The sequence below is a fragment of the Triticum urartu genome, unplaced genomic scaffold (genome assembly GCF_056163025.1).
Source record: "Triticum urartu cultivar PI428250 unplaced genomic scaffold, HENAU_Tu73 scaffold2, whole genome shotgun sequence".
Lineage (NCBI taxonomy): Eukaryota > Viridiplantae > Streptophyta > Magnoliopsida > Poales > Poaceae > Triticum > Triticum urartu.
The window spans coordinates 1,501,143-1,516,514 of record NW_028260368.1 but is presented as its reverse complement, the minus strand read 5'-3'; the positions used below and the strand labels follow the sequence as shown (position 1 = coordinate 1,516,514).

Sequence of the window (15,372 nt, the reverse complement as noted above, 5' to 3'; positions counted from 1 at the left end):
TCATTTAGAGTTACTTAATAGTCTATTTCTTATACCATATCTCTATCCCGTGAAATTCTCGAGCCAAAAGATGGATGCATATGCTGTGTTTCATTTTGCTAAATGATATCAATTAAATGGTGTATCAATTCCATAAATTGCATATAGCAATAAATAAATCAGCAAAATTCTTTCTAATATTTTAGATAGAAGAAACATTTCTTCTATCTAAAATATTAGAAAGAATGTACCCTTCTATCCAAATCCAATTTGCATCGATAAAATAAATCCAAATTCCAGTAGTAGATGAATAATTGCAAATTTGTGTGTGTACGAGATTAGAATAACTTCAAAATAACTGACATAATTTTGTATTTTTCCTGATCAGAAAAATACATGAAAAAGAAAGGAGGTAGAAAAATTTTTGGATTTATGGTTAAAGAAGAAAAAGAAGAAAACAGGGGTTCTGTTGAATTTCAAGTATTCAGTTTCACCAATAAGATACGGAGACTTGCTTCACATTTGGAATTACACAAAAAAGATTTTTCATCGGAAAGAGGTCTACGAAGACTTTTGGGAAAACGTCGACGTTTGCTGGCTTATTTGGCAAAGAAAAATAGAGTACGTTATAAGAAATTAATCGGTCAGTTGAATATTCGGGAGCAGTAATTTAATCGTTCAAATTTTTTTCTTGTTTTATTATTTTTTTAGTAGTCTTATAGTAGTCTTAGATTTTTCATTTTGATGAGCCTCGCTTTGAGGAATTCATGGAATAATCCATTTTCATGGAATAATGAATTAAGGAAGAAAGGATATGAGTCTACCGCTTACAAGAAAAGATCTCATGATAGTCAATATGGGCCCTCAACACCCATCAATGCATGGTGTTCTTCGACTGATCGTTACTCTCGATGGTGAGGATGTTATTGATTGTGAACCCATATTAGGGTATTTACACAGAGGAATGGAAAAAATCGCGGAAAACCGAACTATTATACAATACTTACCTTATGTAACAAGGATATAGAGAGATTGTAGAAAGGGGATAGGATAGTTATTTTTGCAAGAGACTTGTTGTAAATTCCTTAACTTAAGAAAGAAAAAAGAATAAAAACACAGATACATAACATAAAAAAAAGAATAAATAAGACGAGATTCGACCTCCCCCTACATATTTAATTTCCTCTCCTATACAAAAACTAGCAAGACCCACTCCATTGGTAATTCCATCAATAACACCCTTATCAAAAAACTCCGTGAGTTCGGTTAACCCTCTTATACCGAGGGTAAAGACCCTAGTATAGAAAATATCTATATAACCACGATTATATGACCAACTGTATATATTTTTTTTTACTTGATCTAAAAATTCTTTTTTAGGATTTCCTTTGTAAAAAGAGTTTATTAAATCCAAATTCTGAAAAAAAGAATAAGCGGATCCATAGAAGATATATGCTATGAATAAACCAAAGATAGCTAGACTTACAGAAGAAATTGCATTAGTAATAAATTCATATGAATTTACAAAAGAATTAGAACTTTCCTGGGTAAAGTTTATTGAGGGAGTTAACCACTTTGATAATATGGTTAACTCTGCTATTCCATTACCAATTCCTCCATTATCAAAAGAGATTCCTATGAATCCAATGAACAAAGTGAAAAGTAGTAATATAAGAAGAGGAAATAACATAGTATTTCCCGTTTCATGCGGATAGGCAAAAGTTTTTTTAGCCCCAAAAGACGTAGTAAAGGATCCTATCCTATTTCTTGTATTACCTTGAATTTTTGGTATATTTTGTGAAAAAAAAGAAACTCCACTCTTCGTTGTTGATAAAACGAAATCCCTATTCACTCCTTTGGGTATCCTTTTTCCCCATAAGGATATTGAATACAAGGAACTCTCTTTAGTGCTACTGTAATTTTGAAAATGAACACGCAAATACCCATCAAATGTAAGTAAATATATCCGAAACATATAAAAGGCAGTTAATCCTGCAGTAAAGGAGGCTATTATTCCAAAAAAGGGCGAATACAACCAACTATTACTAAGGATTTCATCTTTGGACCAGAAGCAAGCAAGAGGTGGAATACCACAAAGAGAAAGTGTACCCCATAAAAAAGTAGTTCTTGTGATTGGAATGTATTTTCTTAAACCGCCCATAAGAACCATATTTTGACTTTTATCTGGTGAATATCCAACAAGAGGTTCCATTGAATGAATAACGGATCCGGATCCCAAGAACAATAAAGCTTTTGAATAAGCATGAGTGATCAAATGGAATAAAGCAGCTTGATAAGAACCTATACCTAGAGCTAACATCATATAACCCAATTGAGACATTGTAGAATAGGCTAAGCTTCTTTTAATATCTCTCTGAGCAAGAGCTAAAGTAGCTCCTAAGAATAGTGTTATTGTACCTACTAAAGAAATAAAACTCATTATCAAAGGTAAAGATATGAAAAGAGGAAGAAGTCGAGCTAGAAGAAAAATTCCCGCAGCAACCATAGTTGCTGCGTGTATAAGAGCCGAAATAGGAGTGGGCCCTTCCATAGCATCGGGTAACCATACGTGAAGAGGGAATTGTGCGGATTTCGCAACTGCACCAAGGAATAATAAAAAAGCACACAAAGTAGTAAGTAAAGAGTTAATTCCATTATTAGGAATCCAGTTATTAGCTATTTTGAACAAATCCCTAAACTCTAAACTACCTGTTATCCAAAAAAAACCTAAAATTCCTAATAATAGACCAAAATCCCCTACACGATTAGTTACAAAAGCTTTTTGACAAGCACTCGCTGCGATTGGTCGTGTAAACCAAAAGCCTATCAATAAATAAGAACACATTCCCACGAGTTCCCAAAAAAAATAAATTTGTATCAAATTGGAGCTAGTAACCAATCCCAACATGGAAGTATTGAAAAAACTTATATAAACAAAAAATCTCAAATATCCTTCATCGTGAGACATATAACCATCACTATAAATAAGAACCAGGATTCCTACAGTAGTAATTAGTATTAACATAATAGAAGTAAGTGGGTCAATCAAGTATCCAAATTCTAAAGAAAAATCATTATTGACGGTCCAAGACCATAGATATTGATAGATCGAACTTCCATTTATTTGTTGAATAGACAGTTGAACTGAGAATACCATAGCTATACTTAAGAGTAAAACACTAGGAAAAGCCCATATGCGACGAAGATTTTTTGTTGCTGTCGGAATAAGAATAAGGCCAAATCCCATTGACATAATAACTGGAAGTGGGAGAAGAGGGATTACCCATGCATATTGATATGTATGTTCCATAAGAAAAGAAATTGCAATTTTTACTTCAATTTTTACTTCAATTTTTCTATAAAATTGTTTCCGATTCACCAAACCAATTCTTATCTCTTTCTGAAAGAATAAATAAAAAGAATAAGAAAAAATACTGAAATTCTTAATTTTTCCAAAATTTATCTCATTGAAATAATTAAAAATTAAGAATGGGTTTAGTTGGTTAAATTAAAAAAGTTAATAAAATAACTAGGTAACGAAGTTATTTTATTAACTAAATAAAGATATTTATAAAAATAAAAAAAAAAAAGTGGAATCATTTTACTTTCTATTCATAATTCATTTTTATATTTCTTTAAAACAAAGATGAAACAGCTCTCTTGTTCCATAATTAACTGATTGAGTGAATTCCAATGAAAACCTATGTTTATAAGAAATTATCGAATAGTCCTTACTTCATATAGAACTAAAATTCTAATGACTATAAATTACCTAAGTTTTAGAATGTCTTGTTTAAGAGACTCAGTATTTTTTGTTTTGATTGGAATTCCTTTCCTTTATGGAATACCATTCTGAACTTAATTAACTATTTTCATTTTCCCTTCTTTTTATCCCCCCGTCTTATCTTATATGGGGGATAGGCTTCCATACCATATATCTATATATGGAGTATACTTGATATATAAATAGATATAAATAGATTTAAATGAGAAACCCTTCTATATATTCTATATTATTAAAAAAAAAGTATAAAATATATAAAGAAAAAATGTTAAAAAATTCTTGTTGTCTTATCCGCATTAGACAAAATGAAGTAAAAAATAATTCAAAATTTAAGTATCTTTCAGTATCTAAGTATAAATACTAATAAAAAGAAGAAAGAAGGATTGATTTGCAGCAATAGATGTCTTTCACATACAACTAGAAAAAAGTAATTTCCTTTTTGAATGGCAGTTCCAAAAAAACGTACTTCAATGTCAAAAAAGCGTATTCGTAAAAATATTTGGAAGAAAAAGACTTATTTTTCCATAGTACAATCTTATTCTTTAGTAAAATCAAGATCATTTTCGAGCGGTAATGAGCATCCAAAACCAAAGGGTTTTTCTGGGCAACAAACAAATAATAAGATTTTGGAATAATATGAATTGACTTATCAAAAAAGAATTCCAATTATTTAATAATTTGGATTCTTCTTTGAATGTACTTTTATGTGTCGAATTACTCGGTACAATATTCTTAGAACAAAAAACCCCTCTTATCTTATATATACAAGAAAAAAAAAGTTTTGTTTGGTATACTGTGTGCTAAGTATTCTTTTCCTATCAATGAACTTTTCATAATTTTCCTAATAGAATCCTCATATTCTATTAGGAAAATTATGAAAAGTGGAGTATTCTTACAATAGGACTTACAACTTCCACCTATCTTCTCCAAAATCATAAGGTTAGTAAATCTTATTAATAAGAGCATAAAGACTTTCATTCTAGAAATTTTTAAAAAATCCAAAAAGCCTTTTCTATTTATCCATTTTATTTTAATTTCATCATTAAATAGAAACCCTTTTGGATTTTTTTCATTGTATTGAAAGAATTTTCAAAATGTAAAGGGGAAATTAATTAGAAAAAATTAGTTCTATAATTGCAAGTTAGAAAAAAGAAGTTCCAACTCTTTCAAGCAGTGTTTGTGTTTCTATTGGGCAAAGCAAGAGTTTATTGTAAAAAAAAAAAATGGAAACGATACTACCAAACGAAGTCTATTTTAATGAAAACTCTAATGTTCCTAAATTTTATGGACTTTCCCAATATCGACGATTCCCAAGATAATAGCTATTATTCTTTTAAGTTACCTATTATTTGAAGTTAGCCGCCATGGTGAAATTGGTAGACACGCTGCTCTTAGGAAGCAGTGCTCAAGCATCTCGGTTCGAATCCGAGTGGCGGCATTCTTGAAAAAGAATACAATAGATTAGAAATCAATTCGAAATTTACAATTTTGTAATGGGACCTTCCCCTTATGCTATTTGCAACTTTAGAACATATACTAACTCATATCTCTTTCTCAACGATTTCAATTGTGATTACGATTCATTTTATAACCTTATTAGTTCGTGAACTTGGAGGATTACGCGATTCGTCAGAAAAAGGAATGATAGTTACTTTTTTCTCTATAACAGGATTCTTAGTTTCTCGTTGGGCTTCCTCGGGACATTTTCCATTAAGTAATTTATATGAGTCATTGATCTTCCTTTCATGGGCCCTGTATATTCTTCATACCATTCCTAAAATACAGAACTCTAAAAATGATTTAAGCACAATAACTACGCCAAGTACTATTTTAACGCAAGGCTTTGCCACATCGGGTCTTTTAACTGAAATGCATCAATCCACGATACTAGTACCTGCTCTACAATCTCAGTGGTTAATGATGCATGTCAGTATGATGTTATTAAGCTATGCAACTCTTTTGTGCGGATCCTTATTATCTGCCGCTATTCTAATCATTAGATTTCGAAATAATTTCCATTTCTTTTCTAAAAAGAAAAAAAATGTTTTAAATAAAACATTTTTCTTTAGTGATATTAAATATTTTTATGCAAAAAGAAGTGCTTTAAAAAGAACCTCTGTCCCTTCATTTCCAAATTATTACAAATATCAATTAACGGAGCGTTTGGATTCTTGGAGTTATCGTGTCATTAGCCTAGGATTTACCCTTTTAACCGTAGGTATTCTTTGTGGAGCAGTATGGGCTAATGAGGCCTGGGGATCCTATTGGAATTGGGATCCTAAGGAAACTTGGGCATTTATTACTTGGACCATATTCGCAATTTATTTACATAGTAGAACAAATCCAAATTGGAAGGGTACGAATTCTGCACTTATAGCTTTGATAGGATTTCTTATAATTTGGATTTGTTATTTTGGTATAAATCTATTAGGAATAGGCTTACATAGTTATGGTTCGTTTACATTAACACCTAAATGATTACATAAAATAAAACCTTCATGAAATGAAGGTTTTTACTTTTATGTTTTATTTGAGAACCCCTTGAACGCCTTATCAAAGGGTTCTCAAAAATTCGAGATAGATCTAATTATACTTTTTTACTTATTTCTGCATTATATACTTTTTTACTTATTTCTGCATTAATAGAGCAGACGAGTAAAAAAAAGCAAACCTATTTAGGATAATAATTGGATAAGAGAGCCTCTACCCTGTCAACGGATAGGGAGAGAACAAAATCTGGATAAATACCAATTCCTATTACTGGTAAAAAGATACAGATTAAAATAAAGAGTTCTCGTGGTCCAGAATCCACAAAATTTGCGTTTGGAACATTAAATAGCTTGTATCCATAGAACATCTGGCGTAACATAGATAATAAATAAATAGGAGTTAATATCATTCCAATTGCCATTACAAAAGTAATTAGTGTTTTTGGCATTAACAGAAATTTTGGACTAGTAATTAGTCCAAAAAATACTACTAATTCTGCGACAAAACCACTCATTCCTGGTAAGGCAAGAGAAGCCATTGAAAAGCTACTAAACATGGTAAAAATTTTAGGCATTGGGATAGATATTCCCCCCAGTTCTTCGAGATAAACAAGACGCATTCTATCAGAAGCGGTTCCTGCCAAGAAAAAAAGTGTAGCACCAATAAATCCATGGGATAATATTTGTAAAATAGCTCCATTGAGTCCAATGTTGGTTATGGAACCAATTCCTATAATTATGAAACCCATGTGAGATACAGAGGAATAAGCTATTCTTTTTTTGAAATTTCGTTGACCAAGAGAAGTTGAAGCTGCATAGATTATTTGGATCGCTCCTATTATTACTAACCAGGGCGAAAATAGATAATGAGCATGAGGTAACAATTCCATGTTGATCCGAATCAATCCATATGCTCCCATCTTTAATAATATTCCCGCTAAAAGCATACATGTACTATAATGTGCTTCCCCATGGGTATCTGGTAACCACGTATGTAGGGGTATAATCGGCAATTTGACAGCATAAGCAATAAGGAAGCCAAAATATAAAAGTATTTCCAAGGTTGCAGGGTATGATTGATTAATTAATCTTTCCAAATCTAATCCTGGTTCGTTGGAACCATATAAGCCCATACCCAGAACTCCGATTAAGAAAAAAATGGAACCGCCTGCAGTATACAAAATAAACTTTGTAGCTGAATATAGACGCCTCTTCCCCCCCCACATGGATAAAAGTAAGTAAACAGGAATTAATTCTAACTCCCACATGATAAAAAAAAGTAAAAGGTCTCGCGAAGAAAATAATCCTATTTGACCACTATACATTGCGAGCATCAGGAAATAGAATAATCGCGAATTCCGTGTAATTGGCCAAGCTGCTAAAGTAGCTAAAGTAGTGATAAATCCTGTCAATAAAATAGATCCTAATGAAAGTCCATCGATTCCCAATCTCCAGTGGAAATCGAAGACATCTATCCATTTATAATCCTCCTTTAATTGGATTAAGGGATCCTCCAGTTGGAAATGATAACAGAACGCATAAGTCATTAGAAGGAATTCTAATAAACAAATAGATATAGTATACCACCTAACGACTTTGTTTCCCTTATGAGGTAAAAAGAAAATTAATGAACCTGCAAATATCGGCAAAACAACAAGTATTGTTAACCAAGGAAAATAACTCATGATAAAGTGATAAAGACAAGATACGTTTTGACCAGAAAAGCCCGTGCTCGATTATTTCGAGCACAGGCTTCTTCGGTAAAGAGGAATCAGACGATTCGAGTGAAGTTTTTTGTAACGTATCAATAAGATAGAGCCATGCTACGTGTTGTTTCAGGCCCTAAATAAACGCGGACACTTAAAAAATCTGTCGGGCAGGCAGATTCACATCTCTTACAACCCACACAATCTTCGGTTCTCGGCGCGGAAGCAATTTGCTTGGCTTTACATCCATCCCAGGGTATCATTTCTAATACATCTGTTGGACAAGCTCGTACACATTGAGTGCATCCTATACATGTATCGTAAATTTTTACGGAATGTGACATTGGATCTATAAATTTTTCTTTTCAACATAAAATTTTTCGATCTGGTAAAAATGAAATTAGTACTATAATGAGTCATATGTATTGTAGACACCAGACGAAGCAATGGTTTATCCAAACTTCAAAAAAAAAAATCTATTTTTTAATCTGTTTGTGAGAAAGCGTGAAGAGAGCCAAGAGACTTTAATTTTGGATTTCAACAATAAATAAGAAATAAGAAAGAATTTTACGAATTGTACAGACGAATTCGAATTAGCCAATAAATTGGCTATCGTCTTTTCAATATAAATTATTGCAATATTCAAATTGCAATATCAATGAATTACAAATACAAAAATTCATTTAAGTGAAAAAGAATACTATGCAATAATCTACTAAAAAAAATGGATATTCTCAAATAATACTAAGAAAATAGTATTGATTTCTATTTATTTTAATATGTGCGCCTTTGTTTAGAGGATTCTATGTCTAATTATTCAAAAGTCTAATTATTCAATAAATTAGATTGATTGATACGAGTGGATTTCCTATTACGATGGATGGAAGAAAGAATGGATAGTCCAATAGCGGCTTCAGCAGCTGCAAGGGCTATAACAAAAATTGCGAAAATATCTCCTTTTAATTGGCGACTATCAAATAGATCAGAAAATGTTACGAGATTTAGATTAATTGAATTCAGTATAAGTTCAAGACATATTAGAGCTCTAACCATGTTTCGGCTTGTGATCAATCCATAGATACCAATCGAAAATAAATAGACACTCAAAAAAAGTACATGCTCAAACATCATTAACTAACTCCTTATCAATCTCGATTCATTTCAATATGAGGGCAAGAATTGAACCGATTCAATTAATTACAATAGAACAATTACACAACAAAAGAAAAAAAAAAAAAAAAAAAAGGAGGTATTTGTTGGCAGTAGATGGATTTTACTAAATCAAAATTGTGATTCTTTAGTTATTTATTTTAGATTTGCAATTCTTATAATTTGTACTTTTTCTAAGTTTTCTTATTGCCGAGCCATAGTAATTGCACCTATTAAAGAAACTAGAAGAATTATGGAAATGAGTTCAAACGGAAGATAAAAATCGGTTGCTAAATGAATTCCAATTTGTTGAACATTATTTATGAGACCCTGTTCTACTATTTGGTTTGATCTTGTAGTCCAAAGAATTCCATACCACGACGTATCTGGGATAGTAGTCATTAGTGAAAAAACAATAGTTATACAAACGAGTGAAGTGAACCCATCTCCAATAGTCCAATAATTCTTATCTTTAGACCATTCTGAGCCATTTACGAACATTACAGCGAATATGATCAAGACATTTATGGCTCCCACATAAATAAGAAGTTGTGCGACAGCTACAAAGTAGGAATTTAATAAAAAATAGAATAAGGATATACAAACAAGAACTAATCCCAGCGAAAAGGCAGAATAAATGGGGTTGGTAAGTAATACTACTCCTAGACCCCCTAGTAGAAGAACAAATCCCCCAAATAGCATAAGAATCTCATGTATTGGTCCAGGTAAATCCATTATGGATAAAAAGAAATTAATAGTATAAAATTTTTCATGAACTGACTAAAACTAAAGGATTCAAGGAAGGAAAAAAGGATTAGGGTATTTTTTTGTGTATAAACTTATAGTTATAAATTATATTATATCACGAAAATCTAGTCTGATTTAAAATAAGAAATAATTTCCAATAAGCAGTAGTTTTTCGTTTTTCTTTATAGTTTAATTTTAAAGTTTAATAAAGAATTATTAGATTTTTATAACAGAAAGACAAAATCAAAGTTTAGTAATCAGTAATCGTTCTTGAATTCGAAGATTTTTCTTTGTTTATTTTACTTTCAGACGAATTCCTAATTGTTTGAATTGTGTAATCTCCCATTATGGAGATTGGTAACCGACTTAAAGCAATTTGATTGTAATTCAATTCATGACGATCATAGGTAGAAAGTTCATATTCTTCAGTCATTGATAAACAGCTTGTTGGACAGTACTCAACACAATTGCCACAAAATATACAAACTCCGAAATCAATACTATAATTAAGCAATTGTTTTCTTTTAATATCCTTTTCAAATCTCCAATCCACAACGGGTAAATCTATCGGACATACGCGAACACATACTTCACAAGCAATACATTTATCAAATTCAAAGTGGATTCGCCCTCGGAAACGCTCTGGTGTAATTGATTTTTCATAAGGGTAGTGAATCGTTATAGGTAAACGATTTGTGTGGGATAAGGTAGTTATGAAACTTTGACCTATGTACCTTGTAGCACGTATTGTTTGTTGACCATAACTCATGAACCCAGTTACCATAGGGAACATATTCATTCTAAATATCTATGAAAAAGATATGTTTCTTTCTCTTGTTTGAGAGAGCTTTTGTGTTGAAAATATTCTTACTATTATTGTATTATCTTATTTATAGTGAAACAAGTTGAGAAGAGGTTGTTAATAAGAGATTGCCCAGGGAAATAGGTAAAAGAAATTTCCATCCAAGATTTAATAACTGATCCATTCTCATCCTCGGTAAAGTCCATCTTATTGTGATAGAAATGAAGAGAAATAAATAAGCTTTAGTTAATGTAATAAATATACCCATTGTCATTTCCAAAATTCCAACTGCTTTATTCATTTGGAAAAAATCAAAAAAGGATATATAGGGAATAGATAAATTCCACCCGCCCAAGTAGAGAACTGTTACAAATAAAGAAGAAACTAATAAATTTAGGTAAGAAACAAGATAAAATAAACCATATTTGATACCGGAATATTCAGTTTGGTAACCTGCTACTAATTCTTCCTCCGCTTCTGGTAAATCAAAGGGTAATCTTTCACATTCTGCCAAAGAAGAAATTAAAAAAACCAGAAAACCTATAGGCTGACGCCAAATATTCCATCCAAAAAAACCGTATTTTGACTGTGCTTCAACTATATCAACTGTACTTGAACTGTTAGATAATCATAGTCGGTGATAACATCACAGTTCCCACCGCTATTTCAAAACCGTACATGAAACCTTAGCTTCATACGGCTTCTCTATGATCAGAAAAAGGAAAGGACTGTTTTGTTCCTAGCCCCGGGGGCGTAGATAGAATTAGATAAAATAAAATAGATTTGAAAGTCCTAAATTAGACCAAAGGAATTCCGTCTGCTAGAATAAGAAAAAGCGCTTCCGAATTGATCTCATCCTTTATAATATAATGAAAATTTTTCTTTGTTCAGTAATAACTTAATCTTGGAATAAAACACTTGTTACTTGTTATAGGAATTCAATTAATAAATGGAAAGAGTTGGGTATTAGTTCATGAGCAATTCTGCATGAATATGGATAGAGGAAGGAAATAATGAAAATTTTTTCTAGTGCACTCCATATCTTTTTTACTATTCTTCTTTCCCCAGGGAGGGGGTATTTAAAAAGAAAAAATGGATAAAGGGTTAATTCGTTCTTGATAGCCATTTCCTTAACAAGTGAATGGGAACATACTCTGGATCGGAATCCGAAGAAAGTACTACTTGATAATTTCTACAAATTGCAAGTCCTTATTATGATTCCTTTTATGGGCAAAAATCTCTAATGTTTTAGATTTTCCATTACTAATCCTTTATGTACTTTAGTGTTCCTAACCCTTCACTAACTTTTGGTGGATTCTTCTTATGGATTATTAAGTTATAGTAATAACTAGGAGTATTCTAGTAATGGAATTCCATATCGTGAATCCTTTATTCTTGGCCGCTTCAAGATATGATGACTAATTAAAAAATATCAACCTTGGGATAAAGAGTTTACACTGCTTATGTTTACTTCCACTTTTTTCTTGTACGTAGGAAATGAGATTTTTTCTTTTTACTACAAATTTATAAGCTGTTTTGTTTCACTCATATAGCTATCTAGTTTAACTTACCAACCCAAATACTAAATAAGAAAAGGAATATAAATAGTTAATGGATTTTATAGGAAAAAGATCTATTTTAACGAATCACACGTAGAGATATTGCTAGCACACAAAAAGTTAATGGTATTTCATAACTAATGGATTGAGCAGCAGCTCGTAGACCGCCTGAAAAAGAATATTTATTATTTGAGCTATATCCTGCCATAAGAAGACCAATAGGAGCTATACTTGAAATGGCAATCCATAAAAAAACACCAATACTAAGATCGGCTAAAACAAAATGATATCCCAAAGGGATAACTAAAAAACTTAATAAAACTGATATGACTGCTATAGAGGGTCCAATGCTAAATAAAGAAATATCTCCTCGGGATGGCAGAATATCTTCTTTAAAAAGTAGCTTAGTCCCATCTGCTATAGCTTGAAGCAGGCCCAGGGGGCCAGCATATTCAGGACCAATACGTTGTTGTATCGACGCAGATATTTCTCTTTCTAACCACACAATTACGAGTACCTCTATTGTTATTCCCAAAAGGAGGGTCAAAATGGGTAGAATCGATATCAGTCCATAGACTTCTTTTAATAATTCCAATTTCGAAAAAGAATTGATAGTTTCTACCTCTACCCTATCTATTATCATTTCAACGATCAACTTCCCCCATAATGATATCTATACTACCTAATATCGTCATGATATCAGCCAATTTCATTTTTTTAACTAGCTGAGGAAGAATTTGCAAATTAATAAACCCGGGTGGACGGATTTTCCATCTCCAGGGGAAAAGGCTATCATCTCCTACTAGATAAATCCCTAATTCACCTTTTGGGGCTTCTACTCTTACATAAAGCTCTTGTCTTGACAATTCAAAATTGGGCGAAGGTTTTTTACCAAGAAATTTATACTCAAAATCATTCCATTCAGAATTATTTTCTTTCTTAAAGCGTCGGACTTCTAAATTTTCATAAGGTCCTCCAGGAATTTTTTCTACAGCTTGTTGAATTATTTTGATGGATTCCCTCATTTCACCAATTCGTACTAAATAGCGAGCTAACGAATCCCCTTCTTTTTGCCATTGGACTTTCCAATCAAATTGGTTGTAAGACTCATAAGGATCTACTTTACGAAGATCCCATTGTATTCCAGAAGCTCGTAACATCGGTCCCGATAAGCCCCAATTTACTGCTTCTTCTCCGCTAATAAAACCTACTCCTTCAACTCGCTCTAAAAAAATTGGATTCTGTGTAATAAGTTGTTGATATTCAACAACTCCGCGTAAAAAATAATCACAGAAATCTAAACATTTATCGATCCATCCATAAGGTAGATCGGCGGCTACTCCTCCGATGCGAAAGTAATTGTGCATCATTCGCATACCTGTAGCAGCTTCAAATAGATCATATATATTAATTCTCTCTCTCTAAAAATATAGAAAAAAGGAGTCTGTGCGCCGAGATCCGCCATAAAAGGTCCAAGCCATAGCAAGTGAGAAGCTATCCGGCTTAATTCTAACATAATTACCCTAATATAGCTGGCTCTTTGTGGTATTTGAATATTCTCCAAGAATTCTGGTGCATTTACTGTTATTGCTTCTGTAAACATAGTAGCTAAATAATCCCACCTTGTTACATAAGGTAAGTATTGTATAATAGTTCGGTTTTCCGCGATTTTTTCCATTCCTCTGTGTAAATACCCTAATATGGGTTCACAATCAATAACATCCTCACCATCGAGAGTAACGATCAGTCGAAGAACACCATGCATTGATGGGTGTTGAGGGCCCATATTGACTATCATGAGATCTTTTCTTGTAAGCGGTAGACTCATATCCTTTCTTCCTTAATTCATTATTCCATGAAAATGGATTATTCCATGAATTCCTCAAAGCGAGGCTCATCAAAATGAAAAATCTAAGACTACTATAAGACTACTAAAAAAATAATAAAACAAGAAAAAAATTTGAACGATTAAATTACTGCTCCCGAATATTCAACTGACCGATTAATTTCTTATAACGTACTCTATTTTTCTTTGCCAAATAAGCCAGCAAACGTCGACGTTTTCCCAAAAGTCTTCGTAGACCTCTTTCCGATGAAAAATCTTTTTTGTGTAATTCCAAATGTGAAGCAAGTCTCCGTATCTTATTGGTGAAACTGAATACTTGAAATTCAACAGAACCCCTGTTTTCTTCTTTTTCTTCTTTAACCATAAATCCAAAAATTTTTCTACCTCCTTTCTTTTTCATGTATTTTTCTGATCAGGAAAAATACAAAATTATGTCAGTTATTTTGAAGTTATTCTAATCTCGTACACACACAAATTTGCAATTATTCATCTACTACTGGAATTTGGATTTATTTTATCGATGCAAATTGGATTTGGATAGAAGGGTACATTCTTTCTAATATTTTAGATAGAAGAAATGTTTCTTCTATCTAAAATATTAGAAAGAATTTTGCTGATTTATTTATTGCTATATGCAATTTATGGAATTGATACACCATTTAATTGATATCATTTAGCAAAATGAAACACAGCATATGCATCCATCTTTTGGCTCGAGAATTTCACGGGATAGAGATATGGTATAAGAAATAGACTATTAAGTAACTCTAAATGAATTGTGGATACATCTGTATCCTTAACATACTGAAACGATTGTCATTATTCGTATCAAACCAATAGCGATTCATACAAGCTAAATCTTCTAATCAATGGTGGGCCAATAATGAATTTTTTTGCATATGTATTAAGACGCTTGGCCTGATTTCGAAATTGTCCAGAGTTTTATATGTTGTTTTCATTGCAAAATGATGGGTCTCCTTCCATAACTTTCCAATTACGAGTACGAGAATTGAAAGACATGAAAATTCTCAATTCTCTACGGCGTCTAGTAGATAGAAACAAGAAAATCAGAAGAATCTTTCTCTCTATTCACTATCATTCCGCGTCTTCGACTTCTATTAGTTTCTTTTCTTCTTTAATGCAATAGCTATAGTTTGATATAAGAATCCATTTCTCAAAGTAATGGAAACCATTCTCTTATAGGAAATGGTTCGAAAATCGCTATTCCACCTTTTAGGTATCGTGAAAAGTGATACCTGTGAAGATCGTGCATTTCAGTCAAATTCAGATCCGTTTTTCGAGTCCATGATA

At 32.1% G+C, this 15,372-nt stretch overlaps 1 non-coding gene across 1 annotated transcript; it reads left to right on the top strand.

The window, feature by feature from the left end:
• The first annotated feature begins 5,121 nt into the window (after nucleotides 1–5,121).
• TRNAL-UAG (transfer RNA leucine (anticodon UAG)) lies at nucleotides 5,122–5,201 on the top strand. Its single transcript has one exon. It is a non-coding gene; the product is annotated as a tRNA-Leu (tRNA).
• Nucleotides 5,202–15,372: the final 10,171 nt, after the last annotated feature.